Source organism: Pinus tabuliformis, chromosome 2_2, assembly GCF_031772625.1.
Source record: "Pinus tabuliformis cultivar Carrire ecotype Pingquan chromosome 2_2, CPIR1, whole genome shotgun sequence".
In the NCBI taxonomy this organism is placed as follows: domain Eukaryota; kingdom Viridiplantae; phylum Streptophyta; class Pinopsida; order Pinales; family Pinaceae; genus Pinus; species Pinus tabuliformis.
This window is the reverse complement of record NC_142300.1, coordinates 17,346,830-17,368,754: the sequence shown is the minus strand read 5'-3', so window position 1 is coordinate 17,368,754 and position 21,925 is coordinate 17,346,830.

Genomic DNA, 21,925 nt, shown 5'->3' with positions numbered 1-21,925 from the left:
ACACACACAAAACTCTATGTGGGCGAAATCGACCGCCCGCCTGCTCGAGCAACACCAAGGATTTGCCATTAAGGTTGTCACCAAGGCGAGCATCGACCCCTCACCCCCCACACACACACACAGTATTATTATTATTATTATTTCTTAATAATGTTTTTTTTTCATATTTTTTTCTTGTTCAATTTCTTTCGGGATTTTTTTAAAGAATATATATATATATATATATATTTTCCGAAGAAGAAAATTCATAATTTCTATTAAGAGAAATTACATGTTGCTGATGCCCATAGGCATATGCTGTAATGTGGTTGATCACCACTGTTCAAAAAGCAAAAAATTACATATAAGTACCCACAAGGATACAGTAATAGGTTCATGTCTATCTTTGAAGTGCATGATCACTATACAAAAACAGGGCCGTCAAGTATGCTCATATATGTATATATATATATATATATATATATATGATGATGATGATGATTAATGTCCACTAAGACCAATATGGTCTATCGGACCTTAAGAAAGTAAGAGATTAATTGAGACTCTTTAAGATTTTATTTCTATGATAAAAAGGAAGGGAGAAAACCTTTCGTAGATCACTATCGTTAGCAAGTCAAGAGGTTACGTGGCAAAGGTTTTGGAAGTGAGAATGGATGTGAGTAGGAATCGGGTAGTCCAGGAGAAATTGCTTTTCATCTTCAACCCTCTTAGTATCACAAAGGTGACAGACTCTTTGTCCCAAGGTGTTTTGGGATTAGACTAATGTCTCGTTTCACTTCGAAGCTCATGAAAATTAGTTCTTATCTTCGCAACATTCATTTTCTTCTTAACATTGTTCAAGATAGAAATATAAATCTGGTTATCAAGTTTAAGGCTGTGTAAGACTTTAAGCTCCTGTGGTCGTTATTTTGTGTAGTATTTACCGGATTATCCACAGTATCATATTCATCATGTCGACGTTTCGAACCCCAAAGGGGATCCATCGTCAGGACCAAAAAATGGTAAGATATTGTTCTTTGAGAGAAGAATCCTCCGACCAGTGTATATATAAACCTAATTAATTTGTAGGTCTGTAATTCTTCTCTTAATTTTTATCCTTGAGATTTCGAGAAGAAAAATCTCATTCCATGTCCGTACAGGGAAGTACCTCCTTATAATACCTTAGCTTCTTTTTTCCCTCTAACTCCTTATCATCCCATAACTTATCCTTAAATTTGTAAGGAATAGTATTTTTAATATTATCCTTAATTTCCAAGATGATCTCCTCCTTTATCCCACAATGGTCGAGCCAAGACTAAGCATCTTTATGCCAGCCTCACTTGAGTCAGAGGTGGGGGCTTTGGCTAGAGTTAGAAGCAATTTTGGGGAACCTCTTGAAATCCATGTTGTAGAGCTTCTTCTTATACATCAGATACCTAAACATGGTCATGATTTCAAAGGGAGAAAGGTTGGCTTCAATCAAGAGGATAGGGTAGGGAGTATTTCCTTTAATGTTGAGGTTGTAGGTTGTAAATTTCTTTTGGATCGGCTTGATCTTCCTCCATGATTCTATAGATATATCGCAACCCCAAACCTCACAACCATATAAAATAACAGGGGTGACGAGAGCCTCAAAGAGGAATGTATTTTTACTCCATACCCAACTATTAGTTGACTTACAATTGCTTTCAAGCTCATAATAAGTTTTCCAGCCTCCTATTATCCTTTTCTCAATGTTATAATTCTAGTTGAGTTGATGATGAATTTGATAGAAATGTTTTCGGAAAAAATCACATCAGAAGAATTTTGTCGACACGTTTCAAACCAACTAGTGTGGTTCATCGTCAGGACAAGTTGAATAATCAAATCATGGCTTCATGTTAAAAAGGAGGATAGCAGAACTTCAAACGGCTAGGTTTGACCAGAAAAACGGCTATATTAGACCACGTTGGACAAACGGCTATAATCTACCAAGAAACAGCTAGATTTGACTAGACAAATTATTTAGTTAAAATAATATTATTAGAATAGTTAATAATATTATTTTAACTAAATAATTTGTTTAGATTTGACTAGACAAATTATTTAGTTAAAATAATATTATTAGAATAGTCAATATATGTATTTTAATATTAATATATTTTTAAAACGATAATCATTAAAATTAATTATGAATATTTTTGGATGGTTAAGTAAAATGTTAACAAAATTTGTTTTAAAAATAATCAAAATGGGGACTATACTAACCTATATTAAAAGAAATAGGGATAGTAACAATTAGTGAAGTTAAGTAATTTAATAATATTAAATAGTAATCAAAGTTTGGGTAATAAAAATTTTATTAGTTAAGCTATCTAAAGGGAACTTAAACTTATTATTAAATTAAAATCATTATCTTATCAAAGCTAACATTAACCCATTTAGTTAGTCATAACAAGGACAATCTCCTAAAAAAGAAGAGGAGGATCTCCAAAGAGGACTGTACAACCTCAAATAAGAATTAAAGGGAAAGAAAGAAAATGGATTTACTACCAAAAAAAAAAAAATATGATTGAATTAGAACAAGTCAATAATAGAGGGGAGGTGGGGGGGGGGGGGGGGGGCAGGGAGGAATGGGAAGAAAAGACTAGGAAGAGAGGGCAGGGACCCAACAATGTCAATATCTAAATATTTGTATGAAGAAACCTTCTCCAAGTATTTTTTATTATAACTGAAATTATCATAATTAACCTTTTTGGATATAATTATCATGAATTTAGTCTTCGGTATTAACAGTCATACCCATCCTTGAGCAGTAATCGTGAAGGATCCTAAGTTGCTTTTCGAGATCATCATGGATTTTGGCTAGAAGAACAATATTGTTAGCACAAAGGAGAAGAGTAATTACCATACTAGCGAGCTTGGGGCCCTCACATCCTACAGCTTCCAAACACTCTTCTAGCTTATCAATATAAATGCCAAAAAGGGTAGGAGATAGGGGACACCCTTTTTGAACCCCGATATTGCATTTAATTTCTTCGAACCAACCCTCAATGATCTTAAGCCTAGAAATAAAATTCTCATATAGCCTAGTCACAAAAAACCTCAACTCAGGAGGAACCATTATTTCTTCAAGTCTTTGTCATAGCTCATCTCAAGGAACTATGTCGAAAGCTTTTCTAAAGTAAAAAAAACAAAGAAGAGATTAGTTTTATTATTGCGTCATTCCTCGGCAAAGATCCTAAGAGTAAAAATATGGTCAATAGTTGAGGGTTGTCTCTTAAAACCATCTTGCTCTTTGGTTCTTTTACCATGGCATTCAAGCCAGAGGCTAATATTCTTTTCCAAAATGAGTCAATACAGCTTGGCTAAAATGTGGCTAATCGTAATGGTTTTGTAGTTAGAGGGAATGTTTTCAATCCCTAATTTTAAATATAAGCACAATAAGGATTTGCATCCAAGGCTTATGGAAGACACGTTTCACCACCAAATTGAGGAGTTTTTGTATATGAGGTATGAGGATTGACCTTCCCATTTTGAGAATTTCAACTTGGTAGCCTTCAATATCCCTAGCTTTCCCATTAGTGAGCTTCTTAATCCCGAACTCCATGTCTTCCAAAGAAAAGATATCCTCCTCTATAGGAGTGTTTAAGATGTTTCCCATGGTGTCCGGGGAATCATAAAGTTTCTTAAGATAGATATCCCAAATCTTTAAGGGGATCGAATTATTTTCTTTTGTTTTGCGAACATATATATATCTATCTATCTATCTATATATATATATATACATACATATATATATATATATATATATATATATATATATATATATATATATACACACTTACTTATTCTCTTTTAATGAATTTTTACTTTCAATGGGTTTATATTGCTTTAATTCTTTTTTTTTTGGTTTTTTTTTCATTTTTTTTAAATGTTTTTTATTTTTGTCTGTATCTTCCAGTTAAAATTTTAAATTATTAACCAAATAATAATAAATAAATTTCTTTATATTTATGTAATTTTTTAAAAATAAGATATTATCTCATATTTATCCTTTACTTAGCCCCCTTCCCTTTCTTTGTTTTTCATATATATATATATATATATATATATATATATATATATATATATATATATATCCATTAATTAATTTCTCTTTCACATTTTTTAACCTTATTTATTCTTTCTTTGATTGTTTAAAGTAACCCTTTTATTTAATAATTTATTTCTCTCATCTCATTTGATCGTTTGGAGTTTAAGCTAATATTTTACTTCCTTGTGATCGTTATTCTAGTCTCCATGCTCTTGTTATTTATAAGCTTGATTAGCTCTCACACTTACCATTTGTTTGTTTTCTGGTCCCTAATGATGGGTGGAGTATCCACCTGAAACGTCGAACAAGGTAAACATCTACACAGTTTTCTCGAGAAAATACAAAAAATATGATTAATTGTGGAAATCTCCACTATCAAATTGTTTTTATTTTATTATTTTATTTTTGTTTTGAAATATTTTATTTTTATTTTGAAATAATTTATTTTTGTTTTTTTATTTTTTTCAAGTCGTCTTCTTCTTTTCTTTTCTTTTCTTTGCTATATGTTAAACAATTTATTTTGGCATAGTCTAACTTATAGACAAAATAGTCTTTTTTCACTAGAATCCAATGATACAATTTCAAGCAAGATTGTGATTTTATGTTGTTTAAAATATATTTTTGAATGCATAAATGGATTCAACACCCTAAAAACCCCTTGGCACTCAAATTTTACAAATTAAACAATTTAAGCTCAACTTTTTAAAAACCTTTTCCAGATTTTGGTTAAATTAACCAGAAAATTTGCTCTAGAAAAGGTTATTCATCTATAAGTTAGACTGCACCATTTATTTTTATTTTGTTATTTTGACTTTATCTTTTTTGTGTGTGTTAAAATTGTTTTTAATTTTTTTTAAACAAATTTTTTTGTTATTTTTACTTGAAATTTTACGCGAATCACTATTTTTTGGAAAAAAAAAAAAAAAAAAAAACCCTTTAAATATTAGTATCTTTGGACATTAAATTTTCCATTTTTTCAACTTTTTTTTGTTCAAATTTTTCCCATAAAAAAGCTTTTATTAGGCATGTCATTTTTAGCGAAAAAGTTTCAAAGTGTGTATTTTTTTTAATTTTATATCCATGCAATATGTGTACTTTTTTGTGTTTAAAATTATTATTTTTTTAGTGACAGTTATTTTATGTGTATTGAAATATTAATTTACGATACATAAATATATAAAAAAATCCTAACTTCAAAATATTAATTTTATTATTTTTTAACTTTACAAAAAATCATTGAAAAGAAAAACAAAAAACACAAAATAGAAAAAACACTTAAAAACAAACATCTGAGGAACAAGAAAAAGAAGACGATGATGAAGAAAATGACAACTTGAAAAATGGTTAAATAACCAACATTTAAAAAAAAAAGTGCGTACTTAAGACATAAGAAAATTTAAAGTGTTAGAAATATGCCCCCCTAAAAAGAAAGGTTGATGTTACATCAACGCTTTTCAAAATTGGCATGAAAATCACCAACATTTAAAAAAAAATGTTCATACTTAATACATAAGAAAATTTAAAGTGTAATAAATATACCCCCACAAAAAAAGGTCGATGTTGTATCAACACTTTCAAAATTGACATGAAAATCACCAACATTTAAAAATATATATTCATACTTAATACATAAGAAAATTTAATGTGTCAAAATATGTTTCTCCAAATAAAAGGTTGATGTTACATAGGCACTTTTCAAAATCGGCATGAAAATCATGATTTGATGCAACCTCTAAAAAAACGAGAAGTCAGTACAGTTCTCCTTAAAGTTGGTACCTTTTTTTGTGAGAAGAATTATGGTTTTTTTGGTCCTCATTTCCTTTCGTATTGTTGCTTTCATTGTTGATGGAGACTTTGACAATATTAGCATAGCTTTTAGGCTTTTATTCTTTTCCATTTTTGATGGCTTTGTAACTTTAATGCTTGCATTTCCCTCAAGGTCCTTTTTTTTTTCATCATAGCCAAGGACTATCTCAATGAATGGTGATATTTTGCAACTAAGAATATTATCTAAAACTTTATCACTATTCCCAAACTTCAAGCTTCCATTCATTTAATCATTCTTTGTCTCTAGTTCCTTTATTAAGGAAACGACTTCAGCTTCTAGCTTCTACAATTTTCTTCATTTTCTTTCAACCAAATTCTCACCACTTCTTCTATCATTTTTGTATTTTTTAGTTGAGTCCTCGGGATCATAACTATTATTCCCATTTCATCAAGATCATGATCCTTCCTTTCATATTTCTGTAATTTCTCCTTCTACTTTTTATTCTATCCCCTGAGCATGTTTATTTCTTCTTAGGCACTAATGAGTTATGTTTCAAGATTCACTTCCCCATCAATGTCTTCTTCTTATAAATCCTATTTTTCTTTCTCATTGTCTTCATTTTCTTTATCATTAGACTTTGTATCCATGGCTATCAAGAGGAATTCATCTATTCCAATATTAGAAACATATCCATCCCTTTCTTCAGACAAGTTATTGTCCTCTATAGAGTAAAACTCTTCTTCTTATTATATGTTCTTTTTTTGTGTCTATAAGGTTTTCTTTATTGTTATGTTCTTCTTCATCATCATTGTCTTCCCCTTTTGTGCATGAACATTTAGCAGTAAAATTTCCTTCTCTACCACAATTAAAACATTTGAAAGGTAGATTACCGTTGTATTTTCCAGATCCTATTTTTATCTTTCTCACAAGTTGTCATCTCCTTTATATATGTTTTGAAGTTTGTCCCAAAATTCCTTTTCCAATTCACAATGCACCTCCTTAACAATTTTGATTCTAATAGACCACACATAACAACATTTACAGCTTTTGCATTATATTCACTAGCTTTCTTCCCAGTCATATCTATTGGAGGAGTTTTTGGGGCTTTATAACTAGCCATGACTTATTTTCATATATTAAACCCAAGAGCCATTAGATAAGTCTGCATCCTTATAGTCCATAATGAATAGTTCGTTCTATCAAACAATGGGGCTATGTTTGTGGAGAAACCTTCTTGATCATCCATGTGTGCTCTTAAAAGTCACCTTTCGACGATTAAGTTACATTCTGCATATACACCTTTACATTGTGTATTTCTAACATTTGTTCCAGATATGGCAAAAATAATGGATCAAGGTCCATCAAACATCAATGCTAAATATGAGGAACATTGCCAAAGATATGACCAAATAGATTCATCAAAATCTGAAGCCGAAGCCAAAGAATAGAAATGAACATCATAATTGTTTCACACATTGTTCCAGAAGGAAGAGGAACCATTCAACAACAGAAACTGAATGTCATAGCCACAAAAATATGCCCATGTCCACCACCAAAAGCTAAAATGATCAAAAGGGGTATGAACCAAATCAGACCCTGCAAATATAGAGTTGTCCCACAACTGTTAAATAAACAGCAGTCTATAAGATAAAAGAAAAAAAAATAGCAAATATAGCATATATAGAGTCCCAATCTATACAAGGCCATGAATGGCATGTGGAATGCCATCAAAAGGCCTGTGATAATATGTAAAGTGCTCGGTGCCCTGAATTGTCCAAAAGAATGCCTTCCTTAGAAAGTCACTCTGCTTCACTTCTCATTTTCGTGAAGGTGTGTCTACAAGAGAATTGAGTGAAATTTAGACATATTCTAGAAATTTCATCCATAATGTTCCCCAGGTGAATGTTTCTGCATCTTTGAGAACCATTGACCCAGTTGATCACAAGCAAAGAATCCCCAAAAATCTGAATTTTTTCACACCCTTTTTCAATAGAAAAAGTCAATAATGATCTACAAGCTAAGATTTTTTCCCAGTTGTTTGATCCATTGTCAAAACCCATTTTGACCTTAAATATATGATGTTCATAAATGAATAGAACAAACCCTCCCCCAGCCAAGTTCCCATTATCCTGTGTTGCTCGTCGAAATAGCCCCACGAGAATGTTTTGTCCAAACTCTCAGCTATAATGATTCTAGTAGGAGGCCCTGCTTTAGATTGTGGGAAGTGACTAAGGATAGCCACACTTTCTGCATCTATTTTCCTTGGGTCAGAGGCCACTCCATGGAATATTTCTTTGTTCCGAGCAATCCAGATCCCCCAATTGATTATCAGAGGAAGGGCCTGGATATTTCTGTTCACTTTGTCTTGGCCTTGAGCCTGTAAGGAAATGGTAAAACCTGCAATCCCCAAGTTGAATGGGAAACGCAACATTGCTTTGCATTCATTCCAAGTCTATTGGGTGAAGGGACACAAGGAGAAGAGATGATATTATTGTTTCACTTGCACCCTTGCATAAGGCGCACCATCCCGGACCTACAACATACCTGTGTTGCATGATATCCCACGTTGGAACCTTCTTAGCCATATTGCACCATGTTATCAGTTTAGCTTTTGTAGGACACTTTTCCTTCCAAACCGCCTACCACCACCAGACTTCCTCCTCCAATTGAGCCTGGGACATTAGGTGAATGTATCCCACTTTAGGGGAGTAAGAACCATGTGGAGAGGAATCCCAAACCAATTCGTCTTCCTGGTCCAAAATTCTTATATGGTCTCTTGATAGCGCTTCAATATAATTCCCCCAAATGTTCCAAAAAACATAGGGCAGGTTCAGATCTGCAACAGATAGCCATCCCTGTGACCAAATGGAGGTGGTATGCGGATTTGTAATTTGATTCAAATAGGTGATTCCTGCATCCCGCAGATAAGAGACCAAATTTTGTGGAAAGATATGATAAACTCTGCTACCAAGCCATGGGTCACAACCCAATCTCAACCTTTGACCATTTCCAATCCGCCAAGCTAGCCTAGCCGAGATCAAATCAAAAGAATTGAGGATCAATCTCCATACCACATAGATATTTCCTCTAGGATTGATAGGAAAATGAATCCAATTCTCCAAGGAAAGGGGCTTGATATAATTTTGGTTTACAACTTCAGTCCACAGGCTAGATGTGGATAGAAACCTCCAACAAGATTTTGCAGTTAGTGCTTTTGAAAATATAAATATGTTTCTTAGACCCCACCCACCAAGCAACTTTGGTATTGTTATTCTTAACCACTTGACCTAAGGTAGGACAATTTTTTCCTAAGTCCCTTCCCAAAGAAATTTAAAACAAATTCTCCAAGCTTTTTCAAGAATTCCATGGGGGCTCCAAGCAAGATCCATCGAGTAAACTAGGATAGCTTCAATCACTGATTTTTCCAGCACCAAGCACCCATCTTGGGACAACCATCTGTGACTCCAGCAGGTATTTGAGTCCATCTTCAAAAGACATGGCCTCAAAAGGGGATAACCTTCTTATATTTGTGATTTCCTGGATAGACAAGTTATGTACCGTGAGAGAGGATTTCAGATCATTTATCAACATTTTTGTTGCATTGTTGAAGAGAATTAAGATTTCATGTAGACATTGAATGTCTCTATAATCTCCATTGCAAAAAAATAAAATGTCATCGACAAACAGTAGGTGTATGATAAACATTGATTGTGCAACATTTAAACCTTTGAAATCCCACCTTCTTTTTGCCTCAGACACCATTCTACTAATACCTTCGGCCATAAGGAGAAAGAGAAGGGGCGATAAAGGACAGCTTTGTCGGAGACCTCTCTTTGCTCTGAAAAGGGGGATGTTGCAACATTTATAAGAACTGTGAAGGAAACTAACATAATACGGCTCATAATCCAATTTATGAACGGAAACTCAAAACCTACATGAGTAAAAATGAGGTGATTAAAAAGCCAGTTTACTCGGTAGAAAGCTTTGACAAAATCCAACTTGATAATGGCCCATTTGATATTTTTTGTTTTCATGCTATAAAACCCTTCTTGCGCTACCCCAATAGCCTCATGAATTTGTCTCCCATCCAAGAAACCAAACTGCTCACTAGAGATAGCCTTAGACAGGATAGGTTTGATTCTCAAAGCAATCACTTTGGCTATGATTTTATAAATGCAATTACATAAGGATATGGGTCTAAATTCTTCAAATGAGGAAGGGTCACAAACTTTAGGAATTATAGCAATAAAGGTAGTGTTGAATGCTGATGTAATACTTCCCTTTTCCTTGGACTCATTAATCACTTGTCGTGGATCTTTCCCTAAGAGTTCATAGAAATCTAAAAAGAATTCAATCATCCATCCCATCCATCCCTGGACCCTTGTCTCTTTGAAAGCTAGAAAGGCTTGACTTAAGTTCTTCCTCATTGAAATCCTCCATCATAGCACTTCCCTCTTCCTCCTCCACAAACCAAGGGAAACAAATTTTCCACTCTAATGATATCTGCAATCGATGCCCTGTTAGGAGCTTTGAAGAGATTTTTGAAGTGATCTCTACTCATAGTTGTTAATCCTTCAAATTTAGAGATTCCCCTCCCTTGTTAGTCATTCCTTTTCTAGATGGTATTGACAGACTTGCCCCCATTTGCATATGCTTAGAATAATTTAGTGTTTTCATCTCCTTTTACCAACCATATAGCCCTACTTTTCAATCTCCACTCCTCTTCCATGTTTGCAATAATACCCTTTCTTCTCGTGGTCAACCTTTTAAAAATCTCTCTTGATTCTTGATCTTTAAACCCTTCTTCCTAAGAAACAACTAATAATCTCAGATGATATTCAATGTCATGGATCACCTCCTCCACCCTGGACCGCCTGAGGGTAGCCCAGTCCTTCGAAAGTTGTTTGATGTGCTTCAAATTCTCTCCAAACTATTGAGCCGCAGACATTTCTAAACCCCCATCATAATGCTTCCAATTTGCGGAAACCATATTCCTGAAGTCTTCCTCCTTTAACTAGTCGACGTTCATTTTGGAATGGTTGGTTAGTTTCTGGGATCCTCCCTTAATCTTTCGAATTATGGGAGAGTGATTTGATTATCCCCCAAAACCAATCCATTGTCTCATAATGCAATGTCTATTGCCAAGGGCTTCACTCAAAAGGAAGTGATCCAAGCATTTTGCCACCTTGTTTTCTCCCAAATGTTGATTCCTCCAATTGGGCTTCAGCCTAATGGGTTGAATATCGAGAAACTTTGAGGATGAAATAATATGAGAGGAAATCAGATAGGATATCAGACCTTGCATGATCCCCCTAATATTCAGTTGCACCTATAGAGAAGTTTAGATCCCCTCCCACAATTAAATTTTTGTGGTTACTCAAAGATGTATTCAAAAAGTTTGTCCAGAAGGGAACATGATCATCATGCATCCATATTTGTTTAGGAAAGTAAAACTGACACCTAGATCTACTAAAAAACCATCCAAACCTAAACCATTCGGGATACTCTAGATTCTTTCAATCTGAATTTTCCATACCCCCAAAGCAACCCCTTACATCTGAGGCTACGAACCACCATCTGGGGAACAAGGCCTCAAGAGAAGCAATCACTTTCCCCCCTTCCCCAAATATTCTTGAAAAAAACATCTTCGGGCCTATAAACTGAACTAATCTTTTAAGAGTAAGTTTTTTTGGGATTGCTTGCTAAACCCCTACAATTGAATGATAAAACTATCATTTGGGAACCCCACTTTGGGCCTACAAAGCTCTAAGTGCTTATTCCATAAAGTATTGTTTCCCTGAAGCTAATTCTTATCTAGCCTTGGCCTGAGCCAATGATATGTTTTATTTTCTTCCTCTTCCCTTTCCAGGGCCTTGAATGACACAGATGGGCCCCAAGCAACCTCCTGTGGAAGTCAAATTCATACCTTTATAACACGATCTGAGATTGTATCAATGCCAGTTTGCACCTCTTCCTTTCGAAGAGGCAGAGTCAAAAGAAACACTCAGGGCCATACAAACATCAGATACCCCAGGGATGTCACATAATACTTGTTGCAGGGAAAATGAAGAAACTAGAGTTTGTAGCATCCCAACCTTTGCCTCACATATATTTTTATTCCAATCCATATCCAAATGAGAAACATGACATGATAACAATGAAAAGGAAGAGTGGGGAGAGGAATACCCTGAGAGGTCCCCTTGGAAGTCTTAAGAGAGTGTCTGGTCGACTCGATGGTAGGCAACAAATCCATATCCATTTGTTCGACCATAGTCTGCTCTACAATTCCTTCAGGTTGCACCAATCCCACCATCCTCTGATAAATATTACCCTTCACACCCCACAGCACAATCCCAACACTGCCTGATGCCTGCTCCATAGTTGTTTGCACTTATCCACCGTTCGGCGAGCTATCCGTATTCAAACCCTAGAACATAATTAAGCACCATCAACCTATCCTCAATGTCCAACTCATGCTTATACTAAGAGGGGGAGTGAATAAATATAAGATCCATTTTTTTAAAATGAGAATTCATCAATCATTCATTAAATTCAAAATATTAAATGCATGTAAACTCAAAACATAATATATAGATTTTAACATGGAAACCCTTGCTGGAGAAAATCACAAAAACTTATCTTTTGTAAATGTATGTAGGAACCAACCTACTAGAGACACCAAACTTCATAGCTAAGCACCAACTCAACAAGATATATGTAGGCACCAACCTACTGGAGACACCAATCCCATTGGCTAAGCACCAAAATAGTAAGACCTATATAGGCACCAACCTAAGGTCTTCATACATGGAGTACTTCTAACTTAATATGCATGTTTCATACTTCATTCATTTTATAGCATCATCATACCCTTAACTTTCATGCTTTAACGTCTCTCCTTGCTTCATACTCCATACATAGCTTCAAACCCTAATCAGATTGCCCTAGCGAACTTCATAGTATCATCCCCAAAATATAGTCCCAAACAAGTGCACTTCACAGCATTACGACCCCAAAATAATGTTAATCATGGCATCATAGAATGTATTCCTTCATAACACACCCTTAACACTCCAAGAAATATCCTTAGACTACTCTTGTGCACTTTTAACCCAAATAATACTCCCTGGCTTCTCTTGCGCATCTCAGATCTCTTTGACACACTTGTACTTGATCTTGTTTCTTGGATGCCCCTTAAATTTTCTCATCTATACTTTATTTATAGTGTTTTTGTGTTCACTTATAGGAGCAAGTCGTAAAACTGGCTGAGCTGACCTATACTTTATGGTTGATCCAATCTGACATCATCTTTCATATCTACTCATTTCCATGCAATTAGGGGGAGTGTCATATATCATTGGAAAGGTATTAAAACAAAATTTTCAACCATATATCCCATGCTCCCATTTGAGCTACATAGCTAGAGTAAAAAGGCATTCAAAGATAGGGCATTCAAACTAGGCATCAAAAGTTCAAAAACAATATTTCCAACAATCTCTAGCTCCATATTTCCATCTTTATCTTTGACAATTGTAGTCACCCCTATATTTGACATAAATGACAACAATATTTCCAACATCTACACCAAGTCTTATCCTTACAAAAGGTAATTATTTCAACCTTATATTTAGAACAAAATCAACTTGTATGGTATTATTTGCTTTGTGAAAGAAAAAATATTATATTTCATTTTTGCTCCATTTTTACTCAGGAATTGATGAAAAATTACGAGGATATTAAAATCAATACATTATTTATTAATTGGTAAATATTCATTAAAGAGCTCCTATTATAAATCAAATTCAACAATTCCAAAAGTTGAGTCTCAAGGTAAATAACATTCTAAAGGACAATTTCTTAGACCTCTTGATGGGAACTTTAAAGGAAAGCATCCACATTTGAACCTTGATATGAACAAGGTTCATTATTACACAATTATATTTAGAATATCTGAAAAATGAGGATACCCATCATAGGACAAATAATATTTTATATAAATGTTTGAACAAGTGTTATTGATTGTAAAATGAGGTCATGTTTATATAACTAGGCAAAATGCCCTTTTATGAATAGCCATGTCTTTTAGGACATGTCCTTTCATTGTACTAATTATCATTAATTATTTTAATTATTTATGAATTATTTATTTATATTATTTATTTATATTATTTATATATTTATGTTCATAACATTTCTTCCCCTTTAGAAATGCATTGTCCTCAAAGCATATTGATAAAAAGGCTTGATATATTTTTCTATCTTGTATAGTCATTATGTCTTTTCCAAATCTTGGAACTAGTATCTTCACTGATACAAGAAGATATGTAATTCTAATTGTGGTACAAAACCATTGCATTGGGAAATGATCTAACCATCCCAAATCAATCTTATATGAGACCTTGCAATTATTTGATATGAGGGATGAATTATTATAATAAGACTTAATTTCGGACATCAAATTTTTTTTCGAGACATAAATTGTCTATTTCCATCCTATATGATGTTGATATGTTGACTGATTAAGGTAACTTCTTTTATGATGAATATGTCAATAAGGTATTTTCATAACCTGATTTTCCCTTATTATGGTCATGGTGATTTCTTGATTTACTTCAAGTTTTGATATTACTGAGTTGAGAATGGAATCTTCATTTGGAATTTACATAGTTTGTATTGTAGCATTTGAGTATGTTTTGACTTCAATTATATTCACATATTTCTTAGTCGTAACATTAATGGGAATTGTATTTGTTCCCCTCTCCTCAACCAGGACATGTTTACTTCAAGACTTTAATGATTCTATTTGAATAAGTTGTTATATTTTGTTTTTCAATAACTACTTCATAGCTTTGGATTTCTTAAGCGAGAAATTTCTTTGTTTTTATCTAAGGTCATTTGGTCAACTTCTTTCTACTTCTTTGATATTGACTTTTGACTTTCATGAATGATTATATTTGATATATTAGTAAGATCCTTGGATGAAGGTACTATTGAATATGGCTTCACTATAATGTCCTGAAGTGTCACCTTCTTTTTCTATCAAGAAAAGCCAAAAACATTTTCTCTGTGTTTAATATGAAAGTACCTAATTTTTAAAACAAGGGTAAATCAAGAATTATGTTGATCTTTTCTTAAAACATAGTTACGACACTTAATTGAGATATACATTCATAATTATCAATTATCACTTGTAAGTCTTTAATTTCATATTGTTTCTTACAAAAAATATCTTCCTTTTCACTTGTATTTGGTTATAGAATTGGTAATTGATTTGCCAATTTAAGATTTAAATCTCCTTGTCGCTCGTATTGAAAATGATATTAATCGTTTTTCCTTGGATACTCCCCTTTAATGTAAATAATTTGCAATCTACAATTGGAAAACCTTTATAGCCCAATCTTCCTTCATTCATTTTTGAATTATAATTCATTCTTAATCTTGAATAATTAATAATTAAATACTTTCAAACTACTTTTAAAACACTTTTCATACTTCCAACCTCTTTTGTATCCTTTATTAAAGACTCTTCTTACTTTTATCCTTTGTTAAATACTCTTTACTTTATATATAAAAGGATTTATATTTTTTTCACTCTATGTTATACTTTATTTATTGTATCATTAAACTAGCATACCCCTGAAGTGAGGGAAGGGAATGTTAAACAAAAAGTAAAGATGATGTGTTGCAAAATATGTTTTTCTCTTTCTATCCCATTTTTAAAATCAATATATTCCAAAACAATAATCGAATCATAATATAGGTGGTGAAAGAGGTGTAAACGTTTTTCCCAAAAATAATATCTAATTGACATGGTTCAATGAACAATCCCTATAGTCTCTTGTGATTATACATCCAAGAAAACACTAGTTCAACATGCCTGCACAATGTGGAAAATGACGATTCATATTTTTGGCTAATTGAAGGTTAGGTGAATATGCCAATGAGGAATAATATTGCATTCGTAACTTCAATATGTCAACAATGAAAAATATTGCATTCATTAGTACAAATGTAGCATAATTAAGGGAATATTACGTCCATTAATGCAAGGTAGCATAATTAAGGGAATATTACGTCCATTAATACAACGTAGCATAATTAAGCCCAAGCATGTGTAAAGTGTAGTTTGTCATAGTCATAAGTAGTTAGTAGACATGTGTGAAAGGAGAGTGGAAAACTTGCTGCTAGAAAAACAGAATTAACTAAAAAAAAATGAAATGAATAAAATTTGAATTTAGCACAAATTCCATTTTTCTCATAATGATGTCATATTGTGATTATATAAAAACAACTTTGTATAATTGAAATTGCATTGTAACTTGAGTACACTATAGTATTTACTATTTACTCCTTTTGTTTCATAGAAAAAACATGTAATGTGAGTATAGCCTTGTTGTTTTTAAAATTTTCCCTTGTTATTGTTTTCCTCGATATTGTTTCATGTGCGAATTTGCACTGTGTACATAAAGCAAGCCATTTACATGGACGCTAACATATTTTAATATTAAATAGAAATTGAGAAGACATTGTTAGCTAGAACAAAATTGTTTTGGTCAACCTAAGTCAATGGATGGGTCAACAAAAGAAACTTGAGGTTAGGCTAGAGATTAAACTATCAAATATCGAAATTTGATAGAAGGATCATAATTGACTTGATTTTTGTTCTGGAAGTAGTTATCCTTAAAAAATTTAAACATCCCCTTATGTGTGGGAAGCTATAGTAGGCAGGAAAAATACTCAAGTGAGAAACAATTGAATAAAAAATCTCTCTAAAAGATATAAATTGTAATTAATTTTTATTTATGTCAAATTGAATGTGTATTTTTAGAGTTAATGCAAATTTGCATTGGTAAACAAATAAAATGTAGCAGAAAGATACAAAGGATCCCTTCCATGTGAAGGTTTTAACCCTGTACACATATTACCTACAAACAAATTTTTAAAATAGAAAAAATATGCAATGGCGAGAACATAAAACAAATATACACAGACATTTTCCCCTGATCCCAAAACCAGGAATACCAGATTGATTTTTCATTATATTCTTTTCAATGTTACAATACATATATATGCATGTCAAAGCATTCATAACCCCCAATACATTAACCCTCGATTAGAACATAATTGTAGTTCCCTTGACCGGATCTACAAATACCATGGGAAAAAACCATCGTGCCCAAAAACCATGTGCAAAAACCATGCGCAAAACCATGGGTAGGTCTACCCACTATCTTTGGGTCTGCCCATGACGCATAGAAAGAATATAAATGTTGGGATGGGGTCCCCTGGGTCAGTTTTGGGGTTAAGATAACCCAAGTTTCATACATTTTTGTAATTAATGTAAAGTCTCCGCAATTTTTGGATGCGGAGCGCGTAGATGAATAGGAGTCAAAGGGGTTTAGCCCCTTGTTTTATGTAAAGTTTGAGTCAATTTTGAGATCCACCCATGGTCCGCGAACCATGGCATTGTATGAAAAAGGCTATAAATAGGTGTGTCTTAGAGAGTCTAAGGCATGTATATGGTGTTTTTGGGTAGTAATTGATGATAAGAAAAGGCATGTGATAGCGAAGAGAAGTGGGTGAGATAGAAGAAAGGCTTCGCATCTGAGTGCACGGAGGCCTAGATAGAGTCTGTAGTTGAGTGCGCGGACCTCTACAACTGAGTGCACAGGGTGGTTTTGAGTCTGTAACCTTGAATTGAAGATCAATAAGGACAGTTTCCGAAGAATTCTTGCGTATTTCTATTTACTCTGTTAATGTTATATGTTGTCAATGAATAATGTATTTTATGGAATATTGATTGAATGTTGAGCAATTCTATTGAATAAGTGGTAATGATGTACGCAATGCATGTTTAAGTACTTTCGCGAAGACTTTGATGAACTCTGTTATGTTTACTAATAACCTAATTAGATCTGCGCGAACACTAATATAGGGTTGTTCTCTGATGCACGTAAGTGGATAAATTGACTATTAAAGGTCCGCAAAGACCGATCATAGACCTTCATGAAAGTCTAAAGATTTTTCTAACAGAGTTGCAGCAGTGTGCCCTAGGAGTGTATCGATCTGCACGAAAGCAGATCTAAAGAGCTAAAAGACATCACACTAGTCTCTGGATGCAAAAACTTGGTTCTTGCATCCCCCCATATTGCTTCAAGTGAGACTGGAGCCTACGCTACACAAGTTGTTACCGAAAGGGCCAGTAGTGTAGGGATCAGGACCCCCTAAGCGAACAAATGGTTTTGTTGCCGGGAACGGGATCTTCTTGAAGGAGATGTTTGATGTCGCATCATCGAAATCTGACCAAGAAAGAAATTGAAAAGTGGTTGGATTAGAAGATTCACGAGTTCACGGTGCAAGAAAATAGGAATCTACACCTATCAAAGGAAGAGAGGTTGAATAGGTATCTGTATACAGAGATACAGGAGATCTTCTTCTGCACTTTTCCCATTGAACTGTATGAGTGGTTAGCTAAACTAACAGACAATCAAGGAAGGTGGAAGCTTGATATTCCTATAGTGTGGACTCTAGAATTAGTGTGATGGCTAGAAACCTCTGAAAACAAAATCGCACTGGCTATTGATCATTGGATCGATCAAATTCTGGGAGGATTTGTTACAGAACTTTCAGTTGATACCTCAGTCAGCTATAGCGAAGCGGAGCGGCGATTTTTCAAAGGACTACGTGGTAAGTATTTAGTATCATTGAACACTTGGATTAAAATGTTGTTATGTGAAAAATGGGTTATTCCATTACCTTGATGTTCGAAGCTACGCGAAGTGGACGATTCTTTAGAAATCGTGAAGGATCAAGACTGGAGTATAGTTCGTTGATTGGACCTCCTTTAAGTGACGACGAAGGGGTGGAACGGACTCCGCCACAAAGCAATGTTCAACTAATCACTCAGGGGATTCCTCGAGTAAATCATCCATCCACTCCACCTCCGCCTCCACCTCCACCGCATACACCTTCTCCCACACCTCCACCTCCACCACCACCATTCAACGTGACGAACACAATGAAGCTACCGATTTTCAAAGGCATAGGGAATGAAGACATAGAGCAGTTTTGGTTTGTTGTGAATGTTGTATGGACAACGCAACAGATTACTAATGACAATATAAATAAGGCACAGTTGGTTACCGCTATGCAGGATCACGTGCTAACTTGGTATATTAAGTATTGTTCCAATAATCCTCTTACATCGCTAGCAGAGACTAAAGCGGCTTTGAACAAGAAGTTTAGTAAGCCTAAGTCTGACTCACAATCAGTAATCGGATTCAAAGAAATCATGATGAGGGTTGATGAGATGCCTTGGGAATTAGATCAAAGGTTGAAGTGTCAAATTCGAGAAGCTAACATGTAGCTCACGAATAGTCAGTATTGCAAATAGTTTGTAGCTTCGCTTCTGCCCCACCTAAGAATTGCTCTGTCACAATAGAAGATAGGAATCCAGGCGAAATCCTTGGAAATCATGATGAGATTGCATGCATCACCTATTCAAGATGTGACCTTGGGGGTACAACAGATCCACTCTCAGTTACAAAGCCTACAACTAGAATTACAAAGCTTGAAGAAAGACAACGAGACTAGACCAGAAGTGTGCGCAGAAGTCTGGTGTTTGAAGTGCAAGGGCCAAGGGCACGATAAAGATCATTGTCCAGTGTACACGAATCATATTAAAGGGGGAGGACCAATTCCCCTAAAACCAGAAGCCCCAGTAGGGCCAAGTGTGGGAGCTGCGCTATGGTGTGCTATTTGTCAGGTTACTAGGCAACATGCAACGGATAATTGTCATTTACTTCAAAAATTCGTCCAGACACCCTAGTAGTTGTTCTGTAACTTCTACAAATCGGTGGGTCACGATGAGCGCCATTGTCGCAGCTATGAGCTGATGATGGAAAGAACACCTACATATTGGATGCAATAAGAAACTCGGCCTCCGAAGCAGGGCACTGAAGGAGCACGCTGAGGTTATCAGGGACGAGAACAGGGCCAAGGAGGAAGAGGGCCTGGTAGAGGCCATGGTCAGATCATCTAATACAACTACGGTTAGACAAGACACTACGCGCGAGAATGTCAAAATCAAACATGCCCATCATGTCAATACTGTAGTCAGTTTGACCATACTATAGAAGAGTGTCTGGTGCTGATAGCTAAGATGCAGGAGAAGAAAGCACAGCCTCAGCAGCCTACGCAGAACTTACAGATGATGATATTTGAGCCCCATGAGGAGGATCAAAGCATGAATATAGTGTTGAGGAGTGGAATAACGACTGGCGATGATAAAGGTAAACATCCTGAAGAGGACGGATGGGTCTGCAAGGCCCAAGAGAAGGAAGTTGGCTTTGATCTAGAGCGCGCTAAGGAAACATTTATGGAAGCCAAGAAGAGCTTCGTTGAGGCCTCCACCTTGAGAAGCTAGGACAAGGTGCAAGAAACTAGTGTGCCTGAACAGGTTGATCCCTCTGTACTTACTACGTTTTTGGAGACCTACATAAAACTATTGCGCTATAGCAAAGTTGTCGAAGTCCTGCAGGAATTAATAAAAAAATGCGCCAGCAAAGAGAAGGTCCCTGATGAACGTCAGGTGGTCAGGAAAATTGGCAAACATAAGGCACGAACAGGGCACAAGATGAGGCTCACCGCGTAGATAGGTGACTATGAGATGGACCAGGTCATCTTGGATCTGGGGTTCGATGCGAACGTACTACCAAAACAAACATGGGAAAGAATGGGGAGAGATGCGCTGCAGTGGACTCCGATTCAGCTCAAAATGGTGAATCAGCAAAAAATCATCCCCATGGGACGATTATATGGAATAAGAGTTGATATAGAAGGTGTGAGTGTGATGGCCGACTTTGAGGTAATAGAGATCGTCAATGACAGTAACTTGTACCCCGTTCTCCTGGGAATTGACTGGGCCATTGATATGGATGGGGTCATCAATTTGAAGAAGAGGACAATGTCGTTTGAAAGGAAATCGCTTCGAGTTGTAGTGCCATTGGACCTTACAGAAGGGATGCGCTATACTGAACCAGTCCTCGATTATAAAGAAAGTGAGGATGAACTGGATCAAATCTACAAAATAACATCGTGAGATCGGGACTGGATCAATCCAATGATGGATGGACAGATTGCATGGGACCAGGAGAGTTACTGCACCTCAGATTCAGACGAAGAGTTAGAGCATTGGCAGAATCGCTTGCATGAAGTGTCTACTTTGCGATGCAATATGATGAAGAAGTCGATGTGTTGTGTTTCATCGGAGGTAAGGAAACTACCCTATTATGATGGTTTAACTGATATAGATCTTCTTTTGGATGAATTTGAGCGTGAAGTCCTTAAGGATCACCACTTTCAAGCTTTATAATTGGCATTGCGTGCTACGCCCACACGATGGTGGGGTACGCATAAGGATAGCTTTGCTGGATGGCAAGATTACAGAAGAATGATGAAGTTATGGTTTCGGCATCCAAACACTAGATTGACTGAGAAATATAACGGAAGGGATGATCCGCACAATCACCTAGCAAAATGGACTAAAGCATGGAGGATAAAACCGCAACCAGAGTGGGTACACGTATTTTGTCATACTTTGGATACAATTCCCATGAACTAGTATCTGGAAACGGAGCTCTGTCATGGCACTGCGGAGTGGGATATATTGAGGGAAGGGTTATTGTTGACCTTCAGTTTTGAAGATGGCTTCACAAGCATCGATAAAGCTCTACAAGAGATTAAGGCGGTCATCTTCAGAATGCCAACAGAACCTATGGAATGGACCCAACCAGATTGGATCACCTAGCTGCGTCGTGCGCTGGAATGCTATAATGTAACAGTTGAAGATGAAGACGAAGAACCGAGAAACATTAATATTCCAGAGGCGGAAGGACATCAAGAAGTCAAAGGCCCAAAAATAGACAACCCAGACATCACCACACCGTTGAAGGGCCAAGCAAGTAAACATTGGCACTGAAGCAGAATCGAAGTTCGTGAAAACTGGAGATTATTGGGATGACACTACCGTGGATAAATTTGTTGAGTTACTCTGCGAATACCAAGATCTCTTCCCTACTAAGTTCTCAGATTTGAAGGGCATA